Raw genomic sequence first — 10,441 nt, forward strand, 5'->3', positions numbered from 1 at the left:
ATTATATTAATTTCGACTATTATAAAATGAAAATGTGCCAATGAACTTAAATTTGCTCATATAAACACCTCCATTCATTCCTTTTATTTCTTCGTTATCATTTCCATATTTGTAGCAATAGAATTTCTATGGCATATATTCACATGTATACATATATTATTTCTGAGGCACATTTGTCTGTATGTTTACGAAAGCAACTTGTGATGCTTCTGCTATTTAGACAATTGTTGTTTTTGTATAAAACTGCTGCAATATTTTGTTGGTGACATATTCACATGTGTACGCGTATGTATGTTTGTATGCTTGTGCATTATTTGTTTGGAAGTGTATACAAATATATGTACATATAAGTACAGGGTGGCTAATGAAAGCCGCTACCAAAAAAAAAAAAAATAACTTTTTTTTCTATTTAATGAATCTGGTTAATTTTATTTCTACTTTGAAGATTGACTTTTACATTTAACAAAAATGGATAATTGGGACACTGAAACAAGAATTTGGATTGTCCGCAGCTATCACGCACTGGAGTCCGTAGTTTCGGTCCAAAGAGAGTATAGGTGCACGTTTGGCGGCAATCCTCCGAGCAGATGGACCATAATGAGACTTGTAAACAATTTTGCCGAGCATGGGACAGTCAATAGAAGACCTTACCATCGAAACCCTTCAGTTCGAACGGAGGAAACAATCGCTGCTGTAGCTGCTGCCATACCAAACAATCCACGTGTTTCGACATCTGCTTTTCTGCTCAAATGGGTGTAAGTAGACAGTCATTACAGTCAATTATGCACAAAGATTTGGACTTATTCCCATATAAAATTGAAAAGCGAATCGGCAGACTTGCCACCCAGGTCAATGGCGGTAAGTGAATTTATTAATAAAGAGGTTAATGAATTCCAAGTCGCCCTAGCGTTTCTCTGTCTCACAGGATATTATAGAAGAGTCATTAAGGGGTACGCTGACGTAGCAAACCCTCTCACAAAATTCCCGAGGCGTGTAAATGGCAATGTAAGCGCAAACCAGTCGAAGAAAATACAAGTTGAATTAGATATACAAGGACGAAAAGCATTTCTAAAAGAAATTCTTACGTCTGAAGACGTAATACTTCTCTACCCAGATTTTAATAAGCCCTTTGATCCGACGACTGATGCGTCATCTTAGGCTATTGGTGCGATCTTATCACAAAATAAACGCCCAATCACATTCATTTCAAGAACACTGTCTAAAACAGAAGTCAACTATGCAGTAAATGAAAAGGAATTACTGGCTATAGTGTGGGCTATAAAAAATTTATGAAATTACTTATATGGATGCAAAGGACTCAATATTTTTACCGATCRCCAACCTCTCACATTTTCAATGTCAGACAAAAATCCAAATGCAAAAATAAAAAGATGGAGAGCTTTTATAGAAGAGTTCGAACCAACATTTTTTTATAAACCTGGCAATTTAAATGTTGCAGCAGACGCTCTGTCAGGGCAACACTTAAATAGCCTAACTGAGTCCTGTTCCCATTCCGAAATTTCTTTAACACATACAACTAGAATAATACAAACTCCCTTAAATAGTTTTAGGAACCAATTAATAATAAGTAAACGCGATAGTAACAGTAAAACGACAAAAAAATTGTTTCAGAAACACATTCGACATGAGATAAACTTACGGATGAACAAAATCTTATAAAATCTAAATCTAAAATCTAAAGGAAACAATTAATCCTCATGTAGTTAATGTACTTTACTGCGAAGAAATTAATCTCGGAGAGATACAACAAATATTATTAAAGAACTTTTCAGGTATTAAATTCGTGTACACTCAGAAAATTGTGATTGACGTAACTAACAAAGACGATCAAGAAGAAATTTTGGTTGCTGAACACAACATCGCACACAGAAATGCAAAAGAAAATTATAAGCAAATAACAGAAGATTATTTTTTCCCAAACATTAGGAAAAGGTTAAACGAGTTCATTAAGTCATGCAAAACCTTTTCACTCTCAAAATATAATAGGAAACCAGACAGACAAAAAATTTAAGAAACTCCTATTCCAACTTATCCAGGGGAAATTTTACATATAGATATTTACTCGACGGCAAAGAATTCATTCTTGAGATGTGTCGATAAATTATTGATATAAAAGTAGGCATTATGGAAATATTAAACATATTCCTTAAAAAGAAGATTATAGTGTGTGACAACGAGCCAGCACTTATGTCAAAAACAATTAAAAATTACATTAAAAATAACCATAATATACAGCAATATGAGGTCCCACCTTAYCATAGCAAGTCAAATGGTCAAGTGGAGCGATTCCATAGTACACTCACAGAAATTGGTAGATGCATAAAAAACGAAGGGAACTCAAGTGATGTCGTGGAAATAATCTTATTAGCAATCATTAAATATAACAATTCAATTCATTCGGTCACAGACTATAAGCCAATAAATATAATTTATGGGAAAGAAATATCATATAAGGATATAGAGGAAAAACTTAGAAAAAACAAGCAAATTATTTAATATTTCATAATAAAAAAACTAAATATAAAACATATAAGAGCGAAGATATTGTCTACGTTAAAGTAAATAAACGGCTAGGAAATAAGTTATCAAATATTTACGTAGTGGAAGTAGTTCAGGAGGATTTAGGTACAACTAACTGTTAAAATAAGCGGAAAAAAGTTCATAAAGACAATATTTGTTAATTTCAGGTTCTGGCTTACAACCGCTTCAGCAAAGATAATAGACTACTCTCGGTCGTTCTATATACCTGTAGAGGATGAAGAGCTCGCAACTTATAATGACACAAAATTTCTCATACACAAAACGGAGCTAAATAATTTTATAAAAATGGCCTATGAAAATCTCCACATAGCAGAACGTTTCTCATATCCAGAACTACAGAAAACAATAGAAATAGAGYCGCAACAAGTAATAAGACTAGTAAATATGTTGACTTTACATCATAGGTATTCACGCAGTATAAACTTACTAGGATCGGCACTTAAATTTGTCGCCGGTACACTGGATTTTTATAATTTCAATGAAGTAAAAATAAAAACTGAGGCAATAATAGCATTCAATCCAGAAATCAATAATAAAATCAATCAGATAACGGAAAGAATAAATGAACTAAAAAATGATAATGGAATAACAAAAGAGGATAACATTTTGAACTTATTTCACATAGAAATAATATTATCATATTAGACTTAGAAAATATTATTTATTCAATAATGTTGATTAAAATGGATGCAGTTAACCCAGTTAAAATAGATATAAATGCAAGCTTAAGAGATAAAGTTACCATAACAAATATACTAAGTAATTCTAAACTTAAGGTTATGCAGAATAACGAAACGATATACTTCATAATACAGTATCCCATAGTAAATGATTTTTATCAGAACTTTCTTATTGAGCCTGTAATTCGAAAAACAAGATACTACAGTCACTACAGAATCGTTGGAAAGAAAGGAGGACACTTTAAATTATTGAAAAATTTTAATAATAAAACAGTCATTAATTTTTGTCAAATAGAAGATAAGCCGAATTGTTTATTAGATCTGCTCAACAAAAACACAGCGCATTGTAACATTATAACTATATATATATACTGTAAATAATATTAAATAATGATAAATTTATAATACAAGATGGATTTAATGAAAAAATAWCTAKAAATGGAACACATTTAGTAATATTTGAGGATAAAGTAACAATCAACAATACAATTTTCGAAAATAAGGAACACAAAGCTTATGACAACATAGAGCACCCCGGTTTACAGAAATTAAAAATAGTAAAAGAGTTGGAAGAACTAATCTTGGTAAACATTGACCTAATTGATATTAAAAACATTAAAAGAATATCAAACATAAACCAAAAGATAGAAACAAACCACAGTAGCATGAAGATAATTTTATGCGTTCTCACAATGCTTGTATTCATCATAATTGTTGCAAAATTTTGTAAACGTACAACGTTTAAACTTATAATGAGGAGGCAAACTCAACAAAGTAATGACCTAGTCATTGAAGAAATATTGACACAACTCAATGCAAATGATACAAACAGCGAATAATCGCGGACGATTATACTTAAGAGAGGGAGAAGTTAACACATGACTCCCACGCCATGACTTCTACTCTAAACATCACATCACTACGCTAAATCCATTCGCAGGGAACATGCGACATCAGCAGTTTTAGATGATTCCCATCAACCTTGAAGTCATTATGCTCCCACGCCAGTTGGCAGCGCTCGCAATCAGATGCTAGCTGCTAATAGACTAAACAAACAAAGTCGGAAATAAAAGGAACCACAACGTATGAACAGCTGCGGTTCCAGTTTCCTACATGTTTTGTAATTCATAGAATTAAGTACATAGAATAAGGTATATGAACTAACACATAGGTAGCTGTTAGTTAAATTTTAAGTTAAGCCACAAAATTATGTTCTAAATAAAGCTAGTAAGTCTTTAGCAGCCAAGCAATCAAGTTTGATTTTATTCAAAGTATACTTTAATACGAGTAAGTTTTCAACCAACAACAACCCACTTGGAACTGTTTGAGCTTGTTCACCAAGTAGAGCGAATAGCAAGTACAAACGCAACTGGCACCAAAGGACTTATTCAACTTATACACGTATGTATAGACCGTCCTCAGATTCATGTGAGGAACAGAATGCTCGCGACAGACTGCAGCAGCACGACAGTGAACTGAAAATGGCGTTGTGAATCCTATTACATGAACGTTGGTGAAAGGGCAGCAATGGCCGACATGTAAACAAAACAACGCAGATGTCCATTTTGCATGTACACAATTTCGTTGTGGCCATACTAATACTTTGCACTTCAATGAAATTTTAATATTTTGTTCAAAGTGAAATTTTTAAGCAAAAAATAAGTAAAAAGGTAAATTTATTTGTTTTAAATTATCAATTTTTATTATATGTAAATGATTTAACAGAGCTATTTTATGCTTTTATTTGTAATTTTACATTTTAATTATTAGTGGCATCACCACTCTACCTCATCTCTCTATCTTCCATTCTACTGTCGTCCTACTAACGTTGGCAAATATAGGATTAAATTGAAGTTAGCGAGAACGACAACTGCCGGCTTGCAGTCGTGTAGTCGTGCAGCTTCAAAATAGGTCCGTCTATAAGAACGTGTGTATTTTAATATTTGACAGATGTCGTTTGCAGTCTGTCGCGAGTATTGTGTTCAACACATCATAGTTTTCGAGATATTTCACTTTAAAGTTCCACAATTTTATATGCAATTCGCTCTTATTTTGTTTTTCTTTACATGTCATGACAAATACCATTGTTGCAGCATATTGTGTTTTGAAAAAACTATTAAACAATTTTCTGTTTAAATTATACAGCGAAAATAGTACACATGGTTTTTATAGCTTATGTTATTTGATAAATAAAGATAAAAAATATTCCAATATGTCGAACTGCCGTTACAACAACAACAAGACCCCCGTTCCCACGACAGTCGGGTCTACGAAAACCGGAACGGACCCGGATTTTTATCCGGCCAAGGATTTCCGCGCGATTTTTTATTCCAAATTTTGAATATATTTTCAGCATAATATACTACATTGAAACAAGCGCCGCAGAATATAATATATTGCCCACTTTTCAGAGAGCTAAATAACGTATTCTATTTACCTGATTGGTTATTTGACATGATTATAACGTTTGAAAGCAGTTATTTTATTTAATTATATTAAAAATTTCCAATTGCCGTTACAACAACAAGACCCCCGTTCCCACGACAGTCGGGTCTACGAACACCGGAACGGGCCCGGATTTTTATCCGGCCAAGGACTGTCAACTCGGCAGAATTCTGCCGTTACAACAACAACAACAACGGGGGTCTTGTATAAATGGTTGGTTGGGTTATCTTGGTACTTCAACTACGTGTATGCATTATTACCGACACATATACAATTTTTAATTTTCAGTGTTTTTATTATATAAATAAAGTGGATTTCCACTTTAATTCTTTGAAATAATAAAAATAATAAACATAGTCACTCTATGCGTAAAAATACATAAATTTTATAATAATTAGTGACACTTGTATGGAAAAACTACGATTTTACACCATTTTCAGAAGGCTGCCCTAGAGCCCCCCGTGCTTAGGGGGGCAGGGTTCTATTATTCAAAAGCTCCGATCATTACCTTTCAAATGAGGGGGGTAGCAAGCCCCAGCCCCCTCAACCTTTGCGCAAAACCTCTTCAAAAAGGGATACTAAAGCGAACATTCCCCGTTATTAATAAAAATTTTTGAATTTTGAATCGGGAATAATAATGTTAACAGTATTATTTTTGTGTATTCCTTCTCTGGAGAAGCTCCGCAGAATATAATATATCCGTACATACCCCATTTATACCGAAATTCGTGTTTTCTTTCCAACCGCCACAGTAATCAGAACCGTACCTTTCCCCCCGAATAATAATTCAACTATTTGAGGTACCTATAACCTTATACATAAGTATATTTTTTAATCACGAGGACTTCCTCTTTCCACCGGTACCTTCATACCGTGGCGCCAAAGAAATCGGAGTTGTGCCGAGAAAATTAATGATCAACTTTCACCCAGGTATCAACAAAAGCATTCGCTGGTAATTCACTTTAAACGCTTGAACATCAATTAAAAATAACCATATATTAATAGATTTCAATAGCATTTACAGATTTAAATCTACCTCTGCTGTAGCAATTTGTAAATAACTGTGCCGTAATGAAAGTCTCAATTACAATTTGAATTGTCCATCGCCTATAAAACACGAAAATAAAACCTTACTTGCAACATCTGCTATAAACCTGTCATTACACGAGCAATAAAATTCAAAGAACAAGCGTTGGTAGCTGGTAATATTTAAGAAATGGCGATGGACTACCAAGATCCGAGGTACTCTCAACAGGCTAAAGCAGAGAACGTAAAACTATTTTAGGCTAACTCGGTCGAGATGAGGGAGTTTCCCCACTGCCTGCTCGGTGGGAGAAATTTTAACAGTTGAGCTTCAACAGAGCTGAGCATTCAATGAAAATTATGCTCAGAATTAGATATTGCTGTTAAAGACATACGTTAGTTCTTTTGTATATATTTTTATTCGTTTACATGCCATGTGTATTTATATGAATGCTTTTTGTGCATATTTATGAATAGAGGTGCAATTGAATATATTTTAATTACATTACTTTTTTAAAGCAATATTCGTAATTAATCTGAAAATATGGCCTATTTTTTAATATTCTCTTGTATTTGATATATTCATACTTATGTGTATACTTTATTACATATGTACATATATAAAAAACTAAGATAATATAGTAAAGCAATGAAATATATTACAACAGTGATAAATGTACATAAATCGTATATTTTATCATTCAAAACTTACATATGTACATATTTTCACAAGTATCATGACAATGATGAATTCAAATCATATTATCACTTATCAGTAATAACAAGCTGCGCTCCTCATATGTACATACAATAAATATGTGCTTATGACACTCCTACACAAATAATGCATACACACCATACATACTAATTTATATGCGATCAAATGTAGATATGTCACCCGTAAAAATTACAACAAATGCCTGAAATAGCATCAGCGGCGTCACAAGTCAATACGGCAGCCAAATGTAGTAAATCTTACAACAAGAACAATTTCATTCCTGAACGCACGCGCACTTCCATCAAGCAAAATCGCTTCATTGATAAAACCGATCACCTGCACCTATCCCCGAGCATGCGTTTGCCCACTAGCGGCTTTACGCGACGAGGGAAAAGGCTAAAAATCAAATTGAAAAACCTTCCGATGCAAACTCGCAAAACACAAAAAACACAGAGTGATAAAAGTGGCAACATAGCTGTTGTCAATTTATAATATACGTATACATACATATTTACGCAAGTTTTTGGCGAATCTGTTAGAGCGGCAAGGAAAGCAGCGACCATTGGCGATCGTTCCCTTAATATTTTGGTCACGGCTGTGATTTTCCACCAACAACACAAGGCTGTGACGTATCGATCCTTCGTCAAATTGACTGTTTGACAAAATGTGACTTTCGGCAATTTTTTTGGCCGTATCAACGAAAATTTCAAATGAAGCATTAAGTGTGCATATTTACATACCTACATACATATGTTGCATGTAGACAAATTTACAAATATGATGCGTATGGGCTGTCATATTTCTTTACAAGCACACATAATTATATATGAACACATGTGCGACCACTAGATCTTTTAAGATGATATCAAAACATATAATGTAAATGTATAAATTTAAAACGAATTACTTTAAATTTGTATTAATTATTTGGGTAATAATACAAACTTTATTATATATTTTTAATGATTTTATGGAATCATCATGAAATACATAGATTTATTTTAATATACTTACATATGTTCTTATATACTAAGTAAGTGCTTTGATACCAAATATATACCGACAATCTATAAATTACATGCCGAGTCGGTTGTGCACAGAAAATAAACGAATCTGTAGGAGTACATTTCTTTCCATTGAAATTAGCATTATATTTCTCATTTAACATCGAAAATGCTCAATTATGCAATTTTGGAGGCCCCTGCTGCAAAACTCTGGTGACACACGCTTCAAATTTGTCTGATAGTTAGTGAAAAAGGCGGGATGCCAGAAGAGTAGCGCTATAATTACTTGACGAAATTAGTGTGAAATGAAATTTCATTGAACTGTGCGAACATATTTTGGCAAAATAAATGATTATGTAAATTAATTAATTAATTTGCATTTTAGCATTTATATATGTATGCATTTTCAAACTTTTAAATTAGTGTATTGTATACTTTGGTAAATACCCAATTTAATATTTTTCAGCAGTGGCATTATTGGCAAATGTTATAAAAAATGCGAGTTTTGACAGCTCTCTCTCGAACCAAAGAGTCTCGTATCAAGTTATCTATGATATCTCTGCCGAGTACCCCTGCGAAAAGTTACGATATCTAAAACGTGAACCTTCTCTATAATAAACGTTCTCTGGCTAAAGTTTACGACAGGGATAATGGGATGCCAACTTATTTCAGTGTAAGAGCGCCTCGAAATAGGCGTATTTTCCATTATGGCCAGATCGAACAAAATAAGAACTTTTGGGCATTTGAATTAAAACACCCAACATTTATTAAGATTAAAAATTATTATCTTTATATTGAAATCATATATGGCAGAACTACTTAAATCCTTTTTTATGATTTTATGGTATATTAAAACAACTGACTTTTGTTCTTTGAATACTTAGTAAGGTGAATTAAACCTGTTGGAAATATATTTCTACTATGCAAAACTTTTCATGAAGTAAATTTAAATTTCGCATTTTCTGTGATTTTCATTGTTTTATTTTTATTAGCGATATTGAACAGCGGCAACAAATTCCTCCGTTCACATATATTTTTGGTATAATTTCAATCTGGCCGTTACAGTCATTCCAATATAAAACGTCAAAACCTACCCAATCCAGTGAACTGTCAAATTTCGGTAGGTGAGCGGTTCGCACATTTAAAGTGACAGGAGAGTTGGGGATCTCTTTATCTCTGGTTTGCGAGGCCATAGATAAATTGATCAGAAAAAATTAATGCGTTGTTGAAGTTTTGTAAAATTAGATGTAGTAGTTTGTAAAATTATTTATATATATGTGAGTCATATAGGCCTACTTTGGAACCAAGCACCCAAAAATAATATCGATAACACTCTATTTGCATACCTCAGTGGTAATGGTGAAACTGCTAAATACCCAAAAGTTGTTTATAAAATGCCCAATCTAAAATATTTCAGAAGTGGCATCATTGGCAAATGTTATAAAAATCCGAGTTTTGACAGTTCTCTCTCGTACCAAAGAGACTGGTATCAAGTTATCTATGACGAGGCATCTAGACAGGCTAAAGTAAATGGTATACTAATGGCAGAAACAGTGAAGAACGCTACTGCCTTCCTTCCTTTTCCTTCCGTATAGCAGAAAAAGTGGAGAACGTGGAATCGTGGCCCGTGTCAGCTTATACGACCTATCTTATGTAAGTGAACAGTGAAAAACGCTACTCCCTTCTCTCTTCGACGTAGGATGACGTGAGAATTCACGGCATTTGGATTTTTGCCGTAGAAACGTGTCAGCTGATTGCTCTCACAAAGCAGGGTTACCAATCTCGATATATAAAAGTTTGAAATTTTCTTAAAGTAACTCAATCTATCTATCTTGGGACCAGCGTAAACACCACCAACAATGTCAGCCTAGAAATCCAACGCATGATAACTCTTGCCAACGGGTGCTACTTGGGACTGAGTAGGCAATTGAAAAGCAAAGTCCTCTCTCGACAAACAAAAACCAAACTCTATAAGTCACTCATAATTCCCGTCCTGCTATATGGTGCAG

The 10,441-nt window shown here is 33.6% G+C and overlaps 1 protein-coding gene across 6 annotated transcripts in view; it reads right to left on the minus strand.

Annotated features, from left to right (window-relative positions):
- LOC108974071 (calcium/calmodulin-dependent protein kinase type II alpha chain) overlaps positions 1 to 6,815 on the minus strand; it is a 111,476-nt gene extending 104,661 nt beyond the window's left edge. For all 6 annotated transcript variants that reach the window (XM_018941686.1, XM_018941688.1, XM_018941687.1 and 3 more), the window contains exon 1: positions 6,724 to 6,815. The gene's annotated coding sequence lies outside the window, so the exon portion shown is untranslated. The remainder of the gene's footprint in view (positions 1 to 6,723) is intronic.
- Between the last annotated feature and the right edge of the window lie 3,626 nt (positions 6,816 to 10,441).

This window comes from Bactrocera latifrons, unplaced genomic scaffold (genome assembly GCF_001853355.1).
Source record: "Bactrocera latifrons isolate USDA-ARS-PBARC rearing strain unplaced genomic scaffold, ASM185335v1 scaffold_521, whole genome shotgun sequence".
Lineage (NCBI taxonomy): Eukaryota > Metazoa > Arthropoda > Insecta > Diptera > Tephritidae > Bactrocera > Bactrocera latifrons.